Below are 13237 nucleotides of genomic sequence, written 5' to 3'. Positions count from 1 at the left end.
GTTTTGCTGAGTTCAGCATAATGAGCATCTACTACATGCTGGGGCCAGTGTCTAACCTGCAGACCCAAGTAAAATGTCAACACTGACTATATGCCAAGCCTATAGAGGGTTTCATAGATATCATTTCTTTTTCTTGCAACAAATATCTGTGGTAGTTACAATGATTAATCCTATTTTACTGAGCCTTATTTTATAGGTACTCATGAATGAGGAGGAAACATTTAATTATAATATAGTGTGAATATTATATTTAGTCAAAGAGTGTTTCATCCTACTTATATAACAGGCATTCTCTGATAGGTACTGGAGCAGACAAGACAGGCATGGTCTCTGCCCCCATTATACAAACAGACCAGCAGGAGGACTATAGGTAAATAAGTCAGAACAGCAGAGACTGCTATGCTAGACCCTCCCATAGTTTACAGGAGGATGTCGTATGGCAAGTGTGTCCCTCCAACCTGATGGTGAACTTTCTGGAGAAAAATGATCCAGTTTTCTATCACAGACTTCAACATTATGCAACTTAAAACAACCATGTATCACTAATCTTGTGCTGCTCAATAGATTGATATACTAGGCTCTACAAGGAAATTCTCACTTGAAATCCTTCTGATCCTTGCTTGTCAGATGGTGGGCAGAGCTGGAAATATCTGAGGTCTCAACAAGGCTGGATGTTGAGATGGCTTCCTTATCCACAGGTCTGTTCACTGGGCTGGAACGGTGGAGCAGCTGGGGATGGCCAAGCATCTGCACCTTGATGTGATCTCTCTTCATAGCTATCTTGGGATTCTTTCAGCACAGTAGGGTCAGGGACTCAGACATCATACATGGTGTCTGACGTCCCCCAGAACCAGTGTTCCAAGAGATCATTGTAGAAAGCACAGGGCTTCCTTGAAGGTCACCCAAAGATACTTATGACACATTCTTTTGGTTATAAGTGAATCCCAAACAAGCTCAAATTAAAAGAACAGTTCTATATTCAGAAGGCATGAATACAGAGGGCTGGTTCATAGAAGAATCATGGAAACTAGCTGCCACAGGAAGGGATGGGGGCTATGATGCATGCAATGATAGGAGAAACCATGAGGTCCTAAAGAAATTATCAAAGTTGTTATTGTAAAAAGGCAAGCAAACAAAACGTTATTATTGCATAAAAGTAGAAGTTGTTATTAAGGATCCACTTATTAGGCAAAAGACACTTGATACATGTGTATATGTGAATATACTGTATTAAAATATATTTCTAATTATAACCAGCTGATAAAGTGGGTACCATAAAGTAGGAACTCAAATTCAGACTAAGAACTTAAGTAACTATGTCTAAGGTCACGTTTTGTTGAAATGACCACTCTGCAATTTGAACTAAAGTGAAGTTGATTCTTGATACACACTCAGAGGTCACTTCTGCTTAGACAGTTAGCAAAGACTTCATAAAAGAGGCGATGCCTTAGTGCTATTTAAAAAATAAATAAATAAATTTGGAGTCTTTCAGACAAATGAGAAGAGGAAGAATTGCAAATAAAAAAATGAAAACAGTTTCCTGGGTTGAAATCCTGTGCTCTGTTCAGTATTGCTAAAATGTGAAGTACAGTTCACAGAGACAGAAGCTCAGGACACCCAGGAAGGCAAGGGAAGCTCATGTGTATCAAGCCAAGTAACTTTATGCCATGGCACTAGAGAGTCACAGAATCATTTTAAGCAGGTGAGTAGCACACCCTAGTCCTCTTGGCCTTCCTAGACAGGTGTGAAGACCTGGTTCTTGCCCTTTTCTTGGCAGACAGAAGAACAGACCTCTATGGCTAGAGGATGGAGCGCCTAGGTGACAGGAAATGTACATAGCCATCACTATTTTTCTGGTTCTTAGCCCTGGGCCTGAGTGGCCAGTGAGTGATGGAGGGATGGGTGGATAGATGATGGATAGATGGATGAGTGGATGCTTTAAAGAAGCAAAAAGTGTCAGAACTTATAGCTCCTAGGAAAGAAACCTGCAGACAAAATTCAGCATTGCACTTTCCTATGAAGCTACCTAGAGCAATCAGTGCGTCTGCTAAAAGTTGTGCCTAAGCTCATGCCCCAGACTTTATGTATCTATCTGACTTTCTGCTTGCATTGAGCCCTCTGGCCTGGATGTCACTGCTACCAGTTAGCAGGCTGCTTTGATGACTTACAGCTCCCCACCCCCACCACCTTCCCTCTCTCCTCAGTATTCACAGCCCAGGGGGTAACCATATAAGCCATTACTATGATCTGCAGGGAGGTGTTGTCAAGTTGATATCCCCAGTCCTGAGAGCTCTCTTCATCACCACCTAGTAGAGGTCTCAAGCTTAACACTTAATTAGATATTGTCTAATCAATACCAGGTATCTCTAGATATTGTCTCCATCAAACCCTTGCCTTCCTCCCCCAGTATGTTCTTCCTAGATGAGTTAATGGTACCGCTATCGGTAAGTGAGAAATCTGAGAGCTCTCCAGGACTCTTCCTTTTCATTCACCATCAACTTTGCCTTCTCAGTAGCTCTTAAGTACACCCTCCCCTTGCCAATGATGCTGCCAACTCCTATAGCAGACCCTCACCATTTTACAGCAGTCCCTCCACCACTTTCTCTGCCTCCAGCTCAACTCTTCTGGCTTATCTCCACATTATTTCCAAAAAAAATCCTCCTAAAATTCAGAGTCTATGTATCACTCTGAAATTCAATACTTTACTACTGTCAAGAAGTTCAAATATAGCAAAATTTTGTGATACGTGTTTTGCTTGGGTCCCATCACCCACCACTCTCTATGCACCTGTTTACTTGTGTCACCAGGAAGTCCTCAGACACAACTCGTCTCTGCTCCAGCCTGTCTTGCCTTTGAGCCTCTGCACACACTGTTATCTCATTCTTTCTACCTGGGATATCCCTCTCTTTCTCAAATTCTGGGTGAATGCCAATGCCAACTCCTAGTGACCTAGTCACTCCTATTCAAGTGACCCCACACTTCAGAAAAGTTGTGACTTGCTCCCAGGCACATTGCCAGGGACTGAGGCGGATGCCAGCACAGGCCTCTCAGATGCTCTGCTATCCCAGTCATGCTTCTCTGGCTTGCTTCTTGAATTCACGGAATATTCATATTAATCCTCATGTCCTTTTTCGTATTAACTTTCTTCCAGCTTCACCAATGATTCTATTATCAGTTTTTATTATTTGCAGATACTGCGAGCAATTTCTTTAGGGAAACACTCTGTCTGTAGCCTAACATGATAGGCTATGTATACCAAAAGCTTGCTATTCGCTTTCCACCTTTCTTTGTCTTTTGATGATGGATCTAAGCCACACTTTTCTGCTGATATTAACAGCATCCTATTATAGGCAGTTACTTCTTAAGGTTCTTCTGATGCACCAGAAGCTGCTCCTCTCACAGTGCTGCTTTAGATGCAGCAGATGTAAGAGGGCAGGAGATTAGCAGTAGTTTGAAGAGCCAGTTGAGAAGGCATTAATTGAACAAAAAAGGGAAGGTCAGGATGAATTCTTCCAATACAGCATCCAGAACAGAAAAAAACTAAAGAGTTTACGAAATAAAAAATGCTAAACTGGTCACTCATAACCAATCACTGATGAGAAAAATTTCAATTTTACAGAAGGGTAAGGAGTGGACCGGTATTATAGAAAGACACTTGGGAAAAGATTCTGGGGACCTAGAGAAGTTGGAATTTCCAATCTTCCAAATAAGTAAAGAAAAACACAAATTCCTAGAATTGCTTTAATTAGTAGGTGAAACAATAGAAACATAAATAGGTATTTAATTGCGCTACTTTTAAGCGTTTTTTTCTTCTGTTTTTATATCTCACTCTCAAAAATCTGTGATGGTTTATGAGAATACATGCTATATAAAATCACGAAATATAAATTTAAAAGGGACAGAAGTACTTGTGTCACACATGGATGCTTAATAAATATTACTTTGAGTGAATGAATAAATGAAGAAAGGATTAACTGGAATCAGAGATTAGGTAGTTTGTATGGGAGAGGAGCAAACCAGAGAGAAGGGAGGTAAAAGATACTACACTTGAGAATTATTCAAAGAATTTGTCTTTTGCTTTTTGGGAAGAGAAGCAGGACCCTAGATTCTAGCCTCAAGTCTGCCACCAACCAGTTTGGAGTTTTAATGGTATATCCTTTCTGAGAATCTACTTTACAAGTGGCAAGCAGCAATCTGCCTCCCATTTTCACCCTTTCCATTAGGTACCTACCCAGTGTAAGCTTAATAAACATTTTTGGAATGAATAATATATCCATGTCTTATGGAAAAACCTTCTGAGTGATTATTTTTGCATGTTATACTTTTCCCTTCCCCAGCATGATGCTGCAGAGTCTGGGCTGGTCTACACTGCAGAAAAGGCAGAAAAGTGACCCATACATCTCTCTCTAGGGCTTGCATTTAAAAAACAATCCCTGATGTCCTATGTGTTGCTGCTTTTCTCTATGAGCTGACATTTCCAAAGGGATGTGGTAAAAGCGCGCTAGGACACAGACTCTGGAGTCACAAAGTGCTTTTCTGGGATCCTGGAGAGAAAACTCCTGGGAAAAACTAACCTTTTGTTGTGATCACCTGAGTTCCTGATTCCTTTAAGAATACACTCAATGATCACCAGCCAAATAATTTGCTAGGATACAGACTGAATAGGATTCCAGGGACATCTAATGTCCACTAGTACTAATGCTATATTTTCTTTGAGTATTAGCAAAAGCTGTCCTAGACAGAAGTACTTCATTCTATAGAATTAATTAATGTGTAGAAAAATCATCTAAATATGACATTCTGCACCCCCACAATATACTCTCATTGCAAATTCTATAGTCAAATTCAGAGATACATCCTTTTGGGAAATCTTTCGGTCTGGTGGCCACGTTTATGCATACAAACAACTTCTTGATATATACACATTGGAGGAGAAAAGCATTTTCTAATAAATAATTAACAATACCCAAAGCTAACTGTTCAACATGAATGCAAAAGAGGTAAGCCTTTTAAAAAATATTTGTCAGAAATGCTTAGCAATCTAAAAAGAATACAAACAAATGAAGATGTCAATTCCACTAAGTGAAATATTTTGGATGATCTATTTTCCCGAGGGTAGTTCTCAGCTCCCTTCCTTAGCCTCTGAAGCAAAGAACACAATGATATATTTGGTGGTAGACTAGCACTCTATCAGGAACCAAGTAAGATGAGATGCTTTTGGAAATGAGTACACAGTCATAGCTGGAGCAAAACACACACAGATCAAATGCACACTCTCACATGTACACCCACATTATCATACTTGAGAGTATGGGGAGAATCTAGATTTCCTATTCATTACGAAAAATGTAAAAAAAAAAATCAGTTCACTTATAAAGGTTATAGGAATTTTTTTTCAGCCATCCTCTGTGGGCAATGCTAAATGTGTGAAGGAAGACATGTCAGTGGCACCAAAAACCTTTAAACTATGGCAGAGCAAACAGGAAATGTAGAAGGGAGCAGGGAGGAAAGGGAAAGAAGCTGTGTGTTAGGAATGAAGGAAAGGATTGCCCACTGTCAGTCGTCAACCTAATGCCATGCAGATGAAAGTTCAAGAAGGTAGAGATCTATCATGTCAGTTTCAAAGAGTATGGGGTGCAAATAGGTTAAAACTTCAAGAGCAATATTTGATATCTACAATGCAATAGAAATTAATAGTCATACTTGACAAATTTATTTTTTGTACTCACTGCTACTACACACACGAACACCATACACACCGAGATATATAAATTCGTGTATAAATATATTTAGGGCATGCTGCCTATAGGAAATTTTTATGATGAAAATAAAATAATAAAAAAATAAAATTCCCTGTCTTGCCTCTATTCCAAGCTATTTCTCAGTAGCACTTTAGTATTAGAGGGAGGCTACTTTCTCTATGTAGTTAGGTAACAGGAAAACAGATAAAAATATAGGGTCTCAGAGGTAGATAGCCCAATAGAAATAAATAACTTAAAAGGTTGAAAATATAGATTATATAATATATTATAAATGTATACACATATACATACACACAAATATGTATGTTAGAAATCATCCTGTATCCTGTATCCACAATTTTATATTTTGTGGGATTTTTTTCACTTTTTATATTATGTGCTTTCCTATGCCATTAAATATTTTTGGAAATAGAACTCTTAAGGGCAGATCATATTTCTACATATGGATGTAATTTATTTAACTACTATTTTATTGTAGAGCATCATTCCTGTTCCTATTTTTTTGCTATGATAAACAATATTTAATTAACATCTTTGTACAAAATAACTTATTGAGTATTTATCATCTAAAAGATATTTACATGAATAATGTCATTTCAATCATGTCCCTTAAAGCACTGTGTTATATTACTTAATACATCTTGGTGAGTGTATCTAATAACTTCCTTAGGGCATAATCTCAGAACTTGCAAAACTCAGTAAGATTATATAAGCATTTTAAGTCTTTTGAAGCATAAGGCAAAGTTTCCCTCCAGAAAGACTGCACCAATACGTATATCCTCCAGTGAATGAAATATCAATGCTGTTAAAATTTCACCAATATGGTATCCAATTTTTTAGCATTTCAAATTTGATTGAACAAATAATGACTTTCATAAGCTTAATTGGCCACTTGTATTTCTACTCTGTGAGTTTACTTTCTCCATTTTAACAAGAGCTCCAGTTCTATACAACATTGGTTGAATTCTGGCACCTCTGATATTAGATCTATGATTTTTAGAAATTTAATTAAGTGATCTGTGCTGCAGCTTCCTCATTTGTAATATCTTTAATAATAATATTGTCTGGGAATATTAATGCATAAACATTCATAAATTACATAGACCACTGCCTGGCAGATGGTAAGAGTTCAATAGATCCTAGCACAATTAGCTGTCATTTGAGGGAGCAGATTGCCTAAGTACTGAATGTGGTTGCATGTTTGAACATCTTTTAATTTATTACATTATGTGATCTTCTCAATTTCCCATAAAGTGAGCATGGCAGATAATGGCTCCCACTGGAAAAAAAGTGAGGAAAAGAAAAATCAGAAAGTCAAAATATTTTGCAGTTTAGTGATAGTCTTGAGACTGAAACATAGGCCCCTTGGGGTTGTGTTTCCCACAGTGATAAACTAGATTATTTAGGACCAATTGTATAAAGAAAACAAAGAAAAGTTGGACCTTATCTGCCTATCTATCTATCTATCTACCTATGAAACCCTATTTGCATATGTCAGAGGACTATAAAGTTAGAAAATATATTTACCAACAAGATTTAGAAAAAGGGTGTCAAGAGAAGCAAGCTTAATGTTTGACACCACTTTTCCCCCGGGTGGGTGATTTCAAAAATAGCTGCCAGGAAGCTGAGAAGCTGAATGGGGTTTCATCAGTGTCATGGGGCTGAGGGAATCTGAACTGCCAAGGACAAGAATATCTGGTAAACAGAAAAGCTTGCAACTGAGCTGTAAAAGCTACATCATGAAAGTAAAAACGAATTTGAAAAAGACAAACTCTTGCAGAAAATAAACACTAACATTTAATCATCTTAATCCTTAATTATGTTAAAGCATTTGTCCTTAGCAGAGATATTTGCCAGGACAAGCACAGGTTCTCTATTAGTATAGATAACATTATTAAAAGCCTCAAATTATCTCTAAATATTTTGAAATATGAGGTCCAGCCTTAAAACAAAAATCATGCATATAAAAATGCAAACATTTAGCTTAAAAAATAGAAAATAGAAAATAGAAATAGGGACACAAGAAATCTGGTATACTGGAGGGGTACTTGAGGAGATAATGGCTGAGAATATTAAAAAAGTGACAAAATACATCAAGCCTCAGATTAATAATATAATTGTTATGGACTTAAGGTTTATGTTCCTCCCACAAATGTATACGTTGAAGCTCTAACCTGATATGTGACAATATCCGGAGATGAAGCCTTCAGGAGGGAATCATGTTTAGGTAGAGCTCTCAGGATATGGTTATTAACCTTTAAAGAAGAAGAGACATCAGAATGTCCGCTGTTCCCCATGTGAGGACACAGTGAGGAGGGAGCCATCTATGAGCCAGGAAAGGAGCTCTCCACAAGAACTGAATCTGCCAGCACCCTCATCTTGGACCTCTTAGCCTTCAGAACCCGAAGAAGTAAATGTCTGCTGCTTAAGGCACTCAGTCTGGTAGAATTTTGTTAGAGTGGCCCAAACAGACTAAGACAATAAAGAAAGCCCAAATTCAGGAATATCATAATAATACTACAGAAAAAAAAAGAGCAAAAGACATATGACCTTCACAGAGTAACAATAAAACTGAGAAATAATTTCCTCATAGAAAATATAAAAGCCAGGGACACCTGGGTGGCTCAGCGATTGAGCAGCTGCCTTTGGCTCAGGTCGTGATCCCAGAATCCTGGGATCAAGTCCTGCATCAGGGTCCCTGTGGGGATCCTGCTTCTCCTTCTGTCTATGTTTCTGCCTCTCTCTCTGTCTTTCATGAATAAATAAATATAATCTTTGAAAAAAAGTATAAAAGCCAGAAGACAATGGAACATGGAGTAGTGCTATATTTAAATTTATGATGATAGAAAAGAAACTGCCAAATAGGAATTCTATATCAGTCAAAATATCCTTGACAAAAAAGGTGAAATAAAGATGTTTTTACCAAATGTTAAAAAAAAAAAAACAGAGAATTTATTATGAGTTGACACACACCAAAGGAAATACTAAAGAAAATTCTTCAGGCTAAATGAAAATTATGTCTGTTTGAAGTTCTGATATGCAAAAGAGAGGGAAAATGGTAAATAGATAAATATAAGTAATTCATAAGAGCAGAAAGCAGTAACAATAGTGAAAAGCATAAAGAATATTAAAATACACTAGAACAGGGGCACAAAAAATGAAAGAGGGTGAATGTAGTTAAAATTTTCCAAGATTATTACATTATCAGGAAAATGGTAAGAAGAGAAATGCTAATAAATACTATATTTCCATGTGTTAAAGTAGCATGCTGTAATAGCTAGAAGAGCCACTCCAAGGGCCTGATATCTGGGATGGAGGTTTCCACAGCTAGATAAGATCTGAGAGTTTCAGAGCCGGAGTCAGAGACAGGACAGAGTTCCCAGGTGCCAGAGGCAACTAGGGGAAGCTGAGTTTCCAGGAGATTGAAGACAATTCACCTCTTAATAACTTAGCCTGAGGCTGTCCTACTTTTACTAGCAACAAGTCTGAATGCAGATCCCAGCACCACAGCCCACCTTATGCCCCTCTACAAATTCCAGGGATACAGAAGTTTGCCAATGGGAGTGTCAACTCCAGAGATAGGCCCCCAAAGCAGAAATCATCTAGTATTTGCAGAAAGTCAAAAGTTTGGATAAAAAACAAACTCAACAAGAAAACAAACAAACAAACAAACAAACAAAAAAAAACCTTAATCCATGTCAACAAAGTAAATAGAGAAAAATTGAACAGGATAGTATTTTCAGATGATAAGAAAAATAATCATAACCAAAAAGTCTACCAGAGATCATGAATTTTAAATTATGTTTACTAAACAAAAATAATAACTGGGATGAGGGTAGAACAAATTCAGCTGAAAGCAAATAATGAGCTGGATGCCTGAGGAATACCCCTTGAACATAGCATAATGGTAGAAATATGAAAAAAAAAAAAAAAAAAGTAAAGAAACACAACAAAAAGGAAAATAAATTAGAAGTTTCAATGTCCATTTAAAGGAGGTTGCAGGCGCACCTGGGGGGCTCAGTGGGTTAAGTGTCTGCCTTCGGCTCATGTCATGATCCCAAGGTCCTGGAATCCAGCCTTGCATTGGGGCGGGGCGGGGGGGGGGGGGGGGTGCGTTCCTGCTCAGCAGGGAGCCTGTTTCTCCCTCTCTCTGCTGCTCCCTCTACTCGTATTCTCTCTCCTCTGCTCTCTCTCAAATAAATAAATAAATAAAATCATTAAAAAATAAATACATAAAAAATCGAGGTTGGAAAGAAAAGATAGAAATAAACCACCAATAAATGAAATACTGAGAACTCTATTTTTGACAATAAGGAGAAAAAATTTTCCCATTATAAAACATACAAAAGTCTTCAATGAAATATAGTTTTAAAACTTAATATGGCTACATACCTTTGCAAAAATGAAAGGAAAAGACTATTGCCAAACCAAGAAGGGAGCTATAAATCCTCTAAAGTTGTGGCTGCCCTCAGCTCATGCATTCTCTGTAATGTGGACAGTGGACCACAGGAAAAGACCACCAAGAAAGGCCTTGAGGTAGTAAGAGGTGGAGTTTGGGGACTGGAACTGTAGCATCAATACAAGCCCTGCAAATAACTTTAAATGCAGCGAATGGTGGACAGCGGAAATTCCATTATTTGAAAATTAAAATTATTTGATACATTAAAATGAATAAATTTTAAAAAAGATTAATCTGTCTCAGCCTGGACTGAGAAATATGAATGAAGAAAATAATGTCTCCTTTCAGCTTTTCAAATCACAAGTTTGGGGGAAGAGGTACAATTTCACATTCCTGCATGATTAATCCAATGTCACCACAAATGAAGAGAACTTAATTTAAAGTACTCCTTGATTAGTGCAAGTGTAGGGCAACTGGCAGAAGCAAAGCAATGAACCTCTGTGGGGCAGCCAGCCTTCACTGAATTTAAAATAAATGTAATCTGAAATGTGTCTCTGTGTGTGTAAGGAAGTCACTACAATTATATATTAGCGGAAACAACTGGCCAAAGTTTCAAATAATGTAATTATCAAATATAAAACATAAAAAAGCTGTTTAAAATGACTAAAGAAATTTTTTAAATAAAATTCAAAACTGAAAATGGGAAAAAAAAGCCCAACAGTTGCACACCAACAAGAATAGAGTACAAAGAACAGCAAAATCAAGTTTGGTGACAATGTGGCATAACTGGAACTCCTATACATTATCCTATACATAATTTTGATTAGCACACTAACTTTGAAATACATACTAGATGCTAAACATATACCAATTCAATAACCAAGTGTGACTCTATCTTGTTCCCATTTATATACCCCCTACAGAAATGTACAGAATATTCACCAGATGAAAAGACTAGAATCTTTATTTCATTGCTATTCATAATACCACCAGTGTGGAGCAATCTAAATGCCTTTTGCCAGTAGAAGTAATAAATACATTGTGGTATAATTATACCTAAGAATTCTTGACAACAAAGAAAAATAATGGAATATTGCTAAGTGTAGTGACATGATAAATCTCATAAAGATAATACCGAATGAAAGAAGACAGACTCAAAAGAATTAATACTGTATTGACTCCATTTTTTTTTTTTTGAAATTGAGAAAGCAGCAAACATGCTAGATTATGTTAGATAGAGGGACAGTGATTACCTACATGGAGAAGGGTAAGTAATGCTTGGAAGGAACCACAGGAGTCACCTTTCATACGGTCAATGACCTATATTTAAAATGTTGTGCTCTTTTTAATTTGAAAGGGGCTTAATTTGTGAAAATATATGTTATATTTTAATAAGGAGGCTACCAGGAAGATTTTTTTTAATTTTTTTATTGGATTTCAATTTGCCAACATTTAGAATAACACTCAGTGCTCATCCCGTCAAGTCCCCCCCTCAGTGCCCATCACCCCGTCACCCCAAGCCCCCACCCAATTCCCCTTCCACTACCCCTTGTTCATTTCCCAGTGTTAGGTGTCTCTCATATTTTGTCATCCTCACTGATATTTTCACTCATTCTCTCTCCTTTCTCTTTATTGCCTTTCACTAATTTTTATATTCCCCAAATGAATGAGACCATATAATGTTTGTCCTTCTCCGATTGACTTATTTCACTCAGCAAAACACCCTCTAGTTCCACCCACGTCGAAGCAAATGGTGGGTATTTGTCATTTCTAATGGGTGAGGAATATTCCATTGTATACATAGACCACATCTTCTTTATCCATCATCTTTCGATGGACATTGAGGCTCCTTCCACAGTCTGGCTATTGGACATTGCTGCTAGAAACTTTGGGGAGCAGGTGTCCCAGCATTTCCTTGCATCTGTATCTTTGGGGTAAATCCCCAGCAGTGCAGTTGCTGGGTCATAGGGCAAGTCTATTTTTAACTCTTTGAGGAACCTCCACACAGTTTTCCAGAGTGGCTGCACCAGTTCACATTCCCACCAACAGTTCAAGAGGGTTCCCCTTTCTCCACATCCTCTCCAACATTTGTGGTTTCCTGCCTTGTTAATTTTCTCCTTTCTCACTGGTGTGAGGTGGAATCTCATTGTGGTTTTGATTTATATTTCCCTGACGGCCAGTGATGTGGAGCATTTTCTCATGTGCTTGTTGGCCATGTCCATGTCTTCCTCTGTGAGATTTCTGTTCACATCTTTTGTGCATTTCATGATTGGATTGTTTGTTTCTTTGGTGTTGAGTTTAATAAGTTCTTTATAGATCTTGGATACTAGCCCCTTATCTGGTAGGTCATTTGCAAATATCTTCTCCCATTCTGTAGGTTGTCTTTTAGTTTTGTTGACTGTTTCTTTTGCTGCACAGAAGCTTTTTATCTTGATGAAGTCCCAATAGTTCATTTTTGCTTTTGTTTCTCTTGCCTTCACAGATGTATCTTGCAAGAAGTTGCTATGGCCCAGTTCACAAAGAGTGTTGCCTGTGTTCTCCTCTAGGATTTTGACAGAATCTTGTCTCACATTTAGATCTTTCATCCATTTTGAGTTTATCTTTGTGTCTTGTGAAATATAATGGTCTAGTTTCATTCTTCTGCACGGGGCTGTCCAATTTTCCCAGCACCATTTATTGAAGAGACTGTCTTTTTTCCAGTGGATAGTCTTTCCTGCTTTGTCAAATATTAGTTGACCATAAAGTTGAGGGTGCTCAACTGGATTTTCTATTCTGTTCCATTGATCTATGTATCTGTTTTTGTGCCAGTACCACTCTCTTGCTGACCACAGCTTTGTAGTACAACCTGAAATCTGGCATTGTGATGCCCCCAGCTATGGTTTTCTTTTTTAATATTCCCCTGGCTTTATTGGTTCCACACAAATCTTAAGATGATTTGTTCCAGCTCTCTGAATAAAGTCCATGGTATCTTGATAAGGACTGCATTAAACGTGTAAATTGCCCTGGGTAACATTGACATTTTTGCAATATTAATTCTTCCATCCCATGAGCATGGAATATTTTTCCATCTCTTTGT

Source organism: Vulpes vulpes, chromosome 5 (assembly GCF_048418805.1).
Source record: "Vulpes vulpes isolate BD-2025 chromosome 5, VulVul3, whole genome shotgun sequence".
Lineage (NCBI taxonomy): Eukaryota > Metazoa > Chordata > Mammalia > Carnivora > Canidae > Vulpes > Vulpes vulpes.
The sequence above is the reverse complement of the archived record's forward strand: the minus strand, read 5'-3'. Positions refer to the sequence as shown.